Source organism: Artibeus jamaicensis, unplaced genomic scaffold (assembly GCF_021234435.1).
Source record: "Artibeus jamaicensis isolate MK-2021 breed Jamaican fruit bat unplaced genomic scaffold, CSHL_Jam_final scaffold_537, whole genome shotgun sequence".
Lineage (NCBI taxonomy): Eukaryota > Metazoa > Chordata > Mammalia > Chiroptera > Phyllostomidae > Artibeus > Artibeus jamaicensis.
Window position 1 is genome coordinate 32,538,858 of NW_026522047.1, and position 13,386 is coordinate 32,552,243.

The 13,386-nt window shown below is 36.4% G+C and overlaps 1 long non-coding RNA gene across 1 annotated transcript in view; it reads left to right on the forward strand.

The window, feature by feature from the left end:
- The window catches only part of LOC119056574 (uncharacterized), a 332,875-nt gene that overhangs the window by 196,381 nt on the left and 123,108 nt on the right, over positions 1-13,386 (forward strand). Inside the window, exon 7 of the long non-coding RNA XR_005083906.2 lies at positions 4,186-4,250. This is a non-coding gene — a long non-coding RNA (uncharacterized LOC119056574). The remainder of the gene's footprint in view (positions 1-4,185; positions 4,251-13,386) is intronic.

Sequence of the window (13,386 nt, forward strand, 5' to 3'; positions counted from 1 at the left end):
TTAGGTTAAAGCAGAAGTGAGTTAGTTACAGGAAAGCAAAATGAAAAAGATGGTTCTAAATAATATAAATATATTGTAGTAACTAATATGGATAAGCAGAGTTGGTGGTAGTATTGTTTTATTTGGTATGTTAATTAAAGTCTGATGAAAGAATACAATATATTATGTTCACTGAGTTGCTGACTAATTCGTTAAAATAGAGATCTATACATAAAATGATGTGGGTATAAGATAATCAACTTGATGAAAAATTAAATTGAGCATGCATACATTTCAGTAAAATTTTTTTTTCTAGAAGTGATATAGAAAATGATCAGATGTCAAATATGAATCAGAAAGTACTGGAAATTATGAGTAGTAGCAGTGTAGAAAAATCAGTGTGGTTTTAAAAGCGGCAGAAATGGCCATGGAATCTTTTTTTAAAAATAATTCACAGTTCTTTATTTGGCAGAATGAAACCGATAGCTTTTCAAAACTATCCCTTATGATACATATCTCAACTTGGTACTGTTAAAAACACATGGCCACTCTCGGCCAGAAACACTCCATGTTTCATGCAACTGAACTAGCAAATCAATGATCAACTCTCCTATCTGTCCCTCAGAAGACACTCAGTCTCTCTGTTTCTGTGTCTTTTGAATTCTTTGTGGTTTCTCCTCTTCATTCTCTCAAACCCTTTAAAGTGTCCTCAGTTCTTTCATCCCACAGCCTATGAGGACGGCTCCTCTCCAGCCTCTCTCTCTGCATCCTGATGTTTCCACTGTTGGGCCCCTATTCACTGTTTACACCTTTTGTGTCCACTAAATAAATTTCCTAAGACAGAGGATCAGCTCAAATTGGCTTGTGTAAGTTTCCTTTCAGTTTTAATCAGTCACTGGGGGTCAGAGGAAGGTGTAGTAGGATGTTAGTTCTGTCCTTTTCAGGTACAACAAACCCTGGTTAAAGGGCAAAGGACCATTCTGTCTACAGGTGAAAGCGGTGAGCAGTGGCAGCACTGACGGCTCATTTATTTATTAAACAATAATATTAAACTTGGATAATTTGAGGGCATTGAATTGAACACTGGGAATAATGAGGTAGACAATAAAAATATCATGCCTGCCCAGTGCGGCCACATCAATCAAAGATTCTTACAGAGAAAGACCTGTCCTACAGGGCTAGTGCTAACGTTCTAGAATAATCTTTGAGAACTTTTGAAAGTTAAGAAATTTCGTGAATATTTTCGTTATAATAATATATCAATTACAGAACACATCATTGAATTTTCTTTCTCTCTTTTTAAAAAAGATTTTATTTATTTATCTTTAGAGGGGAAGGGAAGGAGAGAGGGAGAGAAATATCAGTGTATGGTTGTCTCTCATGCGTCCCCTGCTGGGAACTGGCCAGCAACCCAGGCATGTGCCCTGACTGGGAATCAAACCTCGGTTGTTTGGTTCGCAGGCCCACGCTCAATCCACTGAGCTACACCAGCCAGGGCTCCTTTCTCTTAATAAATTCACTTTAATGAATTATGCTCAGCGTGCATAAAGGAAAAGTATTTTTCTCCTGGAGTTTTGAATAGGAGCTTAAGCCAAAAGGAGTATGAAAAGATTCTCAGAAAATAACATGGGCTGTTTGAATTGCAGCTCTTTTTGGTCTGGAGGGTACAAGCACATTTCAAGAAAAATTTAAGAAATTTTTAAGAAACTTAAGAAACTTCGGCCAGGAGGACCCTAGCAAATTACAAATATGCAAGTCAGAGTTTCACTCATTAGATACATGAGTTTGTGATATAATGTTTTCATTCACAGAAACCTGCTTGTAACAATACTAATAACAAGATTGTAATAATAATAACAATAATTATAAATGCCACTTATTGAAGTCTTACTATATACCAAAGACCTGCAGATACCTTACATGGATTGATTCCTTTAATTTTCACACCAGCTCCATGACATAAGTCCTCTTACTCGTGTGCTCACTGCTGAGAGGGCCATAGTAGAGAGCACAACCATCGTCGCAGCTCACATAGCTACTGGGTGGTAGAGCGAGGGTCTGAGCCCCACAGTCTCACTGTGGATCCACCACATTTTATGAATCTCTCACAGAACACACATAGGTATACGTTATCCCTTCCTTTTCCAGTCAGTACTACAATGAGTAACTTGTATTTTCTATTATCTATGATCAGTGTAGTCATCTATGGAATACGACACATGAGAGCAAAACATAGTATTTTCCCCTGACGTTCTGTAATGGAGACAGTGCTTTCTGTGGACATGAGTTACTGGAGATCCCTTTATAGTGGCATCTTTCAAATAGTCTCTAGATAAGAGAAATTGGTACTGTGTTATAGCATCAAAGGTTTATATTTGTAAATTTAACTATGTAAGTGGCTTGCCTGAAAGTACAGGTTTGATTTTTAAACACATGATAAATTAAAGCATTATACGAATAAAATTGGTTGCTTGAGTTTCAGAAGACATTTAAAAAAATATCTGGACTTTTGTCAAAAATGAGATTGTGGGACAGTGTCTTTTTAAACTAGCCAGTGGTTTTCTAAATGTAATACTAGTCAACCCTTATTTTCGAAAAACCTGTCTTTTTGTTTGAGTCCATTGGTATAAAAATCAATACTTGTCTAATTCAGCCATAGAATTAATAACTGGCTCAGTTGCTCAGATCTTAAGGGAAGTGGGAGTGGAAACTATCTGGAAGGAAACTTACCAGATGGGTAATGGTGGTTTCCATAGAGATGAGGAAGAGGCCAAGACTGAGGGTGATGGACTGTGGTGACAGCAATGTCCCATTTTTTGTTTTGTTTTTAAAGAAGAATGCATTCATGTATTACATATGCACTTAAAGCTAATTTTAAATAGATTTAATCTTCTCATATGTAAGGATGATTATGACTGGAAAAGATAAAACTTATTCATCCTAAAAAAAAATCAGTGCAGTGGAAAAAGTCAATTTGGGATCCTAAAATATAAATATGTGGTCAATAGCTTCCAAGGGCACAATTTAGTGATAAATGGTTTTTAGATCTGGAGAGAATTATAAATCATATGCATTTATATATAAATATATAATATAATATATATATCTTCTTTAGTCTATGTTTTCATTAATTAACTTATACATGTGGCTTAGGTTCTACCAATAAGAAGACAATGTGGTTTTGGGGGGGCGGAAATGTGAGCAGGGAGCTGAGCTTGGGAGAACTGACCTTCTGACCAATGTGGTAGCTGACACACTCCTTGTGTTGGGGATGTTGGAATGGAGAGTCCTGCACTGGGCCTGGTGTTGGAGACACTGAGCATCAGAGGCAGATGAGGGTTCACCAGAGTGGTCCCCAGAGAGTGGCTGGGCATTTTCCCTGCTTTAGGCACTCGAGTCTGGTTCACTGGTGCCACGAGCCAGGTTATTTCATTTAGTATATTTCTCTTCTCTGTCAACCAGACAGACTGGATTCTGCCTTTATTTCTTTTGCTAAATCCCCTTGAGTAATAGTTAAAATTTTTGTTCCTAGTTTTTCTACTTGTATGGTATCCTTCTCATTGGAAGAAGCTATTCTATTTTTTTCACCAACTCATCTTTTTCATAGATATATACATTAAAAATTAATTTATAGATGATATACCTTAAACATCCCACAAGGCACTTATGAAATAAGTATTAACTTTTGAAAACTAGGCATACTTCAGGTTTTATAGATAGACTTTGGGAGTTTGTAGGAAACCATAGAATTCGGACCAGTTTCAGTTTCCCAGTTGGTTATGTAATTTATCTTCAGATGAATCTTAGGTCAAAAAGGCAGAGGCCTGAGATTGAAAACTCTATTTCCAAGATAAAAATGTAGAAAGTATTGAAAGAAATTGAGAACAAATATGCCTAAATTCATAAGCTCTTTTATAAGCAAAAAACCCCACTTCAGCCCCAAGTAGTTAATGTTTGTCGCACAGTTGAGTGTTGTCAGAGCTAAATCTGAGGCCTTCCAGTGCATTTGTCCCAAAGGCCTTTCCACATCACGTGATTGCGTCTTCATGAGAACGCTCCTGGTCTCTTCTGCGTCGCAGCTGCTGTGCGCTCTGAGGCCAGGTGGGGGCGATGCAGGGGCAGGCTTCCTGTGTTTGCTCTCACTGCTTCTACCACAGCTCTGGAGAACTCAGCCCCTTGTTAGCTCACTGCTTTTTCTCTCCCCAGGTTCTACTCCCAGGACAGAGACAACACTAACAGCTTGCCTGATCAACCTGCAGAGCATTTCTAAGGTATGTCCACCTAAGATGTTGATCAACTCCAAAATCTCTCGCCAGTTGGTCTCTATCTGGTCATTATTACCCTGTGTCCTTCTCCTTGGCAGAAGGGACCCGTTATTGCTCCCTGACCAAGTGTTAACCTTCAGCCCAGCCTTTCCTCATCACTGAGGAAACAGGACCTTTCTGCTTGATTTTCCAGTTGCTTATCCGTTTTAAAGAAATTATTCTTTTTCTGTTATCTTTGTTCATTTATTTATTTTTAAATTCGATTTTTCAGTCACAGTTGACATTCAATATTATTTTTTATTAGTTTCAGGTATACAGCATAGTGGTTAGACAGTCATATACTTTATAAAGTGTTCCCTTGATATTTCTAGTACCCACCTGGCACCATACATTGTTATTAAAATATTATTGACTATATTCCTTATGCTGTACTTTACATCCCTGTGACTATTTTGTAAGTACCTATTTGTACTTCTTAATCCTTCTACCTTAATAAAATGTCCCTTTTATGTTGATTCATTCATTCAAGTATGCATTGAAGATACCCATTATGATCCTGGCAGTGTTGTAAGCTATTGAGATATATGTGTAAATAAAGTGGGTTTTGTTTGCAAAATTTCTGTCTTTGTGGAGCTCACGTTCTCTTACAGAAGACAACAGTGTGCCTATGAAATAAGTGCTTATGTGGCAAGTTAGACAGAGTTACGTACTGGGACAAATATTGAGTGAGGCAAGGAGGGTGAATTCTGAGGCTTGGGTAGGGATCTTTATTTTATTTTATTATTTTTAAAAATATTTTATTTATTTTTAAAGAGAGGGGAAGGGAAGGAGAAAGAGTGGGAGAGAAACATCAATGTGTGGTTGCCTCTCATGTGTCTCTTACTGGGGACCTGGTCTGCAACCCAGGCATGTGCCCTGACTGGGAATCAAACTGGAGACCCTTTGCGTCACAGGCCCGTGCTCAATCCACTGAGCTACACCAGCCAGGGCAGGGATCATAATTTTAAATAGCATCATAGGATTATTACTGATCCAAGTTGCATTTTTAAAAGATTTTATTTATTTTTAGAGAGAGGGGAAAGGAGGGAGAAAGAGAGGGAGAGAAACATCAATGTACAAAAGAGACATTCATTGGTTGCCTCTCACACATCCCCATCCAGGGACCTGTCCCACAACCCAGGCATGTGCCCTGACCTGAAATTGAATGGGTACCCCTCAGTTCACAGGCCTGTGCTCAACCCACTGAGCCACACTAGCCAAGGCCAAGTTGGCATTTGAACAAAGATCTGAAGGAGAGTGAAGATAACAAGGATGCATAGAGATTTACATAAAGGAGGGTATACAATTGTTGACTAGATTCTTGGAGAATGGAGGGCCAGGGGAAGTATACTGGGATTTCTGGGCTCTATTAAGAGCTAACTTGAGGTATGTGGGTATGACTATAAAGTTAGGCAAATTAGAATGCTGCGTGTGTGTGTGTTGTTGTTGTCATCTCCATTCAGTTACACTACAGGTGCAGACATATATGGAGTAGGCAGAAAGTCGGAATTAACAAGAATTTTGGGTATAATGTAAGCAGAGAGGGTAAGAAAATTTAGACTGTGATTCTACTGATTTACCATAAAATTTCTGGCAGGTGATGAGGAAAAAACAGCTTATTATGGGGCTAAAGAGAGAAGTAGGAGATATAACTGATGCTACATCCTGGTAGGGTCAAAAGATTATTGGAAGCTTTCTTAGTAACATCGATAACTGCAACAACATTCATTGAGAAGTTTATGTATTCTGGACATGCAAAATGCTTTAGATGGATTATCCCTTTTAAACTTCACAATAGACATATAGACATACTACAATTAAGTTTATTTTGCAGATTAGGAAATTGAAAGTGAAGTTTTATATTAGGGCTGGCTCTCTCTTATTCTCTGGATCAATAATATAAGATAAAAGTAATATGTTTGAAACCTGTCAACTGCTATACAGACATAACTATAATTCAAGTCCTCTATCCAGGTGACTTGAACATATACAACATGTAATTAATTAAATGGCTAAAGGCAGCAATGGTGACAAGTCTTCTGTATCCTCAAGAATAAGACTGAAATATGCTATGAATTTAAAAGTATATTTTTATTCTATGCTCAGTAATCTGATCTTCATACACATTCAGGAAAGCACTGTTTGTGAATACAGAGATTCCCTGTATTCACAGGGAATAAGCTACTAAAATAACATGTTTTAATTTGTAGTAACTTATTGTCTTCCTTTAAAAGATAATAGAGCTTGGTATCTTATTTCATGGGCTTTAAAACATAAACCAGCTTTTAACTAAAATTTCACTAGATTTATGTTTAATTTTAGAAATAAGAAAGCATGATGTATTTTCTATATAAATGTAAGATGGTGGAATATGTATTTATCAGTGAGTACAGAAAGCCTGGTACAATTTTCAAAGGCCAGCATAAATTAAGTAGCTTCTCCAGATAAGACTCTGAAAGGAGGAAATTAAAACTCATCAAATGAGTTCATAAAATTAAATTATAAGCTGATAAAGAGCTGCCTCCACCTCCGATGTCCTTTCCAACTATCATTTGTAATCTATCTGTTCAATTTAAGAAGAATGACTCAGCACTCCATGCTCGATGCACCTTGCTGAGAAGAAGCCATTACCAGGGAATGAATCTTTAAAGTGCTGCCTCTGGGATTCAGAGCACTTTGGGCCCCAGATATCCTAGTTGTCATTGCCATGGATGTAATAACTACAGGTGCACTGCTCTGATAGATTTATTTCTCCCATCTCCCCTACTTTGAGTTAGTGGACACTTTACACTCACTAGTTTGGGTAACTTCTCTTAATTAGCCATGCAATTGGCAGATTTAAAAAGGGTTTTTGAAAATAATTGGGTAAGACAGCCACACTAACCTCTAACCATGAGTATTTACATGACAGTGTACAAGTGAGAGGAGCTTTATCCCGTGATAATGAGTGCCATGTTAAATCAGGACGAAAGGCAGAAAGTATCATTTGAAGCACCTAACCCATTCCCATAGTAATGAAGAAGCATCATATACTTTATTTCTCCGTGTTTCTTCCAGCAGAGGCTGTCACTTTTAATTGATGTGAGGGATAGAGGCTTCCTCAGCTCTGGGCTAATATACCTCAACCACAAATGAGTTTCTTCTCAACCTCATTTCAACTGTGTTCAGGAGAAACAACCACTTTATGTACTTTTTTCTTTCCCTTGATAAGTCTCTCTAGAATCTCCTTGCAACTTTATGGAAGATTTGATTTCAAGCTATTTAAGGCCATTCTCTCTGTGGAGAGAGACAATATATTAACATATGAAGACTTACCCCTGAAGACTTGGGCTTGAGATTATGTGACTCTGTTTTGCTATATATTCCCAGATGTAATAAATGCATTCTTTTATTTGTTTGTTTTTGTTTTAACTGGTAAATTTATTATTGTTCCTGACTGGGATATCATTAATGCCCTATATTAAAGGTCGCTAAGGTCACGTTCACTTTTTCAGTTTTCTAAACTATTTTTTCTTTCCTTTTGCCTGGTTCTGATTAATCTCAGTTTCATAATTAAACCGTGAGATCTCTATTCTCTAAAAGCCATGTTAGATAGCAATATTAGAGGGCCCATGCTTCATATACTTCAGTGCTTGGAAACTATACACAGGAGTTAAACCTGTTGAGCATCTACCATATTTGAGGACACTGTCATTTCCTCTATTATTTTATTGTTATAAGTGTCAAGAATACTGGGTCTTGGGGTGCCAGATAATTGGTCAAATATTTGAATCTGTAGACTGAGCAAAGCAGATTATTGCCCTTTCTAATAAGTTGATGACCTGAATAGAATAAGAAGGCTGAATGAGAAAGAATTTTGCTGATCTGACCCTGGGCTGAAACAAGGGCCCTTGAACTTAGGCTGGAATTTCTACCATTGGTTCTCCTGGTTGTGGGGTCTTTGCACTTGCACTGGACTACACCATCGACTTTCCTGGGTCTACATTTGGCCACCTGCAGCCTCCATATTGCTTGACCCAATTTCTTCCTGATAACAAATGCTATATCTATCTCTACATACATACACACATGTTTTACATGTCCCATTGGCTCTGTTTTCTGGGGAACCCTTACTAATATAGTAACACAATGTTTTTGCAAGTTTGATATTATAATCTCATCACAGATTAGAAAATTGAAGTTTGTTCAGAAAAGATATAATCCTAAATTTACATGGCAAATTGGTTCTGGGTTTGGACTTTCAACTCAGTCTTATGTAATTCTAAACCCTATGATGTGCCCACCCTATAACATTTGGCTTCAGAACTGCTGCTCAAATGCAGTGAGAAAAACCTGAAACCAGTATTAAATTGACTCTAAGACATATCAGCTCAACAAATACTTTCCTACGGAAGGCTGATTGCCTTTGGGAAGTTACACATCCCTCTTACTAGTACTGCACAGCTCCTACTTCTTTTCTTACTTCATATTACCTACATTCTCTACAGGTGTACCCCAGTTCAAGGCTAATAAGAAAATCAATTTATTATTTACTTTATTTTTTATGCATTTTGTTTCCACTTGAGAAATAGATAAGAATTGGTACTATTTATTATTCTTAAACAATTCCATTAATTCTCACTGAATCTATGGTGTTCACAGTTTTAAATAATGAACACTGCTAATGTGAATGATTGTGGTAGAACCTTTCTATGAAAAATTTTTATGAAAAATAGTTAATCAAGATTGTTTTTCTTCCAACCATTTATTATTGCGTGCAGAACACTTGTGAGTCTAAATATTTTTTGAGATCTAAGAATCTCTCTGCTTCTATTCTTAAAGTTCCAAATTGGTTTGGTTTAGCATAGCAGACTCATATTCTTGTTTCTGTTAATGGAACGTGCATTTTTTCAGTGAGGAAAAATTATTGCTACATTTGTCTTTTCATTTTGTCAGGTTAATTTAACATCTTCAAATAGCTTTCATGTCCTTACATACTGAATTGTCTATCATTTGTTTTTTATTTCCAATGGACTGGATTTGAACTCTGCTTTGAAATTATCTTGCATTTGTTTTTGGACACCCTTCTGCAAAGTTTATTTGTTCTGTTTCTGGCTGGCTTCCAGAACATCTATTTAAGCAGCTCATTCACTAGGCTTTATTGCCTCATGGCCTTAAAGCATTTTCATGTATATGCTCCCCAATTCTGTTTAAAAGAATTATTTAAATATTATATATAATTATTTAGAAATATATACATATGTATAATATATAAATATATTTATAGTCAATAATGAATTATTTTAATCACTTTGCTCATAAAATCACAAGAGAATATTTTAATGAGAATTTTTATTTTTAACAAAACTTTTGTTATTGACATTTCAAATAGTACATTTAAAAATTTTAATTAATTTATTTATTTTAAAGATTTTATGTATTTATTTTTAGAGGGTAAGGGAAGGAGAGAGGGAGAGAAACATCAATGTGTGGTTGCCTCTCGAGTGCCCCACACTGGGGATCTGGCCTGCAACCCAGGCATGTGCCCTGACTGGGAATCGAACCATGAACCTTTGGTTTGCAGGCCCATGTTCAATCCACTGAGCTACACAAGCCAGGGCTTAGTACATCTTTTTTAACCTTCACATTCACAATCTTTATTGTTCACATAATTAGGATAATGATTTTATAGTTGAGTAGAAGAATAACTTTTAAGAGTAGTTCATTACTCATGTTTGATTGATTTGTATATATATGATTTTGTAATGATTTTTTATTTTCAAAAATACCCCCAATTTTAATTAAATGTTAGCTTCTCGAATATTAAACAAATTGTGCCCATTGTGGAGCACATTTTCCGAAAAAATTAATTGTATTTTAACTGAGGCGATTGAATTATTTTTTAGGTGGAAGGTGAGCTTCAAAATTTGAATTGAGCTAAAATTTACTGACAAAGCCCTGGTTAGAGTAACACACAGCATTTGTGTAGCTTAAACACTCTAAAGGGGCATTAAGAGTACCACTGTCTATTTTCTCATTTAACTTACTTAATACATTCCCATGAAGTACACAGTGGGACAGAATGTTGAAGAAGCACAAATAAACTTTTAAAGTTGCCAGTGATTCAGTTTCACACACACACGCTTCTTTGGTATTTGCATACGCAGATTGTTTTATTTATAATTAAGTTCCCTAGTCATGTATTTGCTGCTTTCTAACTCCCTCTGTATCCTTCTGCTTTGTTGGAAAGTTCAGTCACATTTGACAACACCAATCTGGCATTTAAATGTGACAAATGGAGACACCACGCTCATCCTTCAAATAACATATACAAAGTGACATTCAAGGAGACTGTCTACTTCATGTCCCCTGTCATCTCTGTCTATGGCTGTCATAGATCAGGGGCTCCAAGGCTTACACTGAAAGCACCTGCTGTGTTTTGATTAATTTTCATATAAGAAAAAGGAAAAGATGAATGAACCCATTTTAAATGTTTGTTGTTTTTAGAAAGATAGTAGATAATTTATTGCTTGTTTTGATCCTATTCAATGAAACTGTATAAGAATGCAATTCAGTCCAAATGTAGTTTTTTAAAAAAGAAGATGTTTCAATGGCTCAAGTCCAAGTAATCTTTATTGGACGCTGTCTCAGTGTATTGTGACTCCCCATTTCATTATGAAGCCATAATCTTGCCCTACAAAAACTTTGTTAGAAACATCTGTGGGTGACAAAGGGACCACATACTAAACCTGATAATCTCAGGGGAGGCTTGCATGGTGGGCCCTACAAACCAAAAATGACTATATAGGATGGTCTGAACATAAAAATTTCTAATTAAAAGCAGGTCATGGTGGCAAGTCACATCCTAGGCCTGTAACTTCCTTGACAAAGGCCAATCTTTACCATAAGTGAGGCTGTCTGCTGTCTTTTTGCATCTCTGGTAACATACCCCTGGAGTATCAGTACTTCCCTTTTCCTGGACCCCTCAGGGTACAGCCTCACACCAGAGCCTGAGACCACAGCCCCTCAGTATTATCTCGTTTCCTGAATGACATGTCTACAGGCTGTGTGCTCATCGTTAACTATGCTCTACCCACCAGTGCGAAAGAAGTATTTGCATCTCCAGTTTACTCTTTGTCTAATCTCAGAGATTTCCCTGCTGTGCTTCCCACACCCCCCAGTCTACCACCAGGGGGCTTCATGTAACTCCCTCACAGGGGGCTTCCCACCAGGGGGTCATGTAACTCCCTCACATCTCTGCCATTGATTCTAATGTATAAAATAAGCTGTAAAACTGCCTGCCATTCTCTGGACTACTTCTCAACCCATTGAAATTTTGCTTCCTAGCAATTGTCATCAATTTGGCTCAAATAAACTAAAAAATTCTCTGCTGGTTCAGACATTTCTTGCATCATTGATACAGCCAGCCCCTCTCCTCTCTGTATGTTTTTCCCAGCCTGCACATAGCTGGAAGCTCATATTGAGTCAACCTGGAAATTTTCAGTTTTTAAAAAAATATATTAATTAGAAAATACTTTCATTGTCTTTTCCCCCCTGTTTTATTTCAGTGCATTCCTGTTACTCTCTTTTCATTTCAGCTATCATTATGAATTCTGAGAGGTAAGTATAACAGTAACATTTTCCATTTAATTATTGTTTTCCAAGTGGTAAAAGGCACTATGGACATTTCATCTTCCTAATTTGTTCCATGATATCCTTACGCCTATAACCATGGATTCAGACAAAATTGAAAATTTGTCTGGCTATGAGGCTGATGAATCACCTACATTCTGTTAAAAGCTGTTTGATGGGAATGAATGTCCAGATTTTCAAGTCCTCCACTGTTTGAGCAACTGTTAAAAAAACAACAGAAAAGAAAACATAAATAATTCAGGTAATAAGTTACCAAACCTGGTAACAAACTGGAGCTTGAGGGAATTGTAGTCTCGAAGATGAGTGTTGGGATCTCAGAGGCCATAAATTTAGTGGTAATATTTCATTCTTGCTCAGGAAGCTTACAATGAAATAAAGAGATAATCAAAACAGAGACAAAGAGTCTCAAACAGGAACGGCAGCTGACACTTACTGTTATGTATGGTAACTATTTAGTGACTAATGTCCCAGTTTTCCTGGATTTTTCCCAATTTGGGCCCTGAGAGCTTCAGGCCTTGGCAAACTTGGGTATTGGTATACCTGTGATAAGGTCACTCATGTAATTAAATCTATTTATTTATTTTCATTTCATTGCTTTTCTTCATGATATTGTTATCTAACTTAAATAACAATATTAAATGCTTATTGTTTTAAAAATATTTGACCTAAAAGTCATCAAATTTATTTCAAACTATTTTACATAGTATTTTCAATGAAAAACTTTAATTTGTGGATAGTACAATTTAATCTGAAGTTGTTACTGAAAGACATTTTTGCAGTAAAATAAAAAACATTCAGATTCTTGTTCTAAGTCCTTTGTTAGTCCCTAAACTAATAAGATAAATAAAACATATTTCCTTTTCTTCAGAAGTTTACAGCTCTATGTTTCTATGGAAACAACTTTGCAATTTTAGTCGTTAGAATGGATAATTGTGTGTGTTCACACAGTCCATAAGTAGTTATAGTTAGCAAATGTTGTAGTTATCATTGTTATAAGTATAGTATAAGCATAGGGTAAATTTTGGTCCTTTTTGTCTTAAAATACCCAGCAAAGCTATCATTAGAATCAAAGAACAGATAAATGGTTTCCCAGACAAGGAAAAGCTAAAGGAGTTTATCACCACCAAACCAGTATTATAAAAAATGTCAAAGGTCTTCTTTAAAAAGAAGAAGATCAAAGATATCAACAATAAAATGGTAGTAAATACATATTTATCAATAATTGAATCTAAAAAACAAAATAAACAAACAAGTAGAACAGAAACAGAATCATAGTTACAGAGAACATTTTGACAGTTGCCAGAGGGGAGGTTAGTTGGGGCAATGGGGGAAAAAGGTGAAGGGATTAAGAGTGCAAATTGGTTGTTACAGAATACTCATGGGGAATATAGCAGCCAAAGACCAAAGACTGTGTGTGTGTGTATATATATGTACACACACATACATACATATACACACATTATATATATGA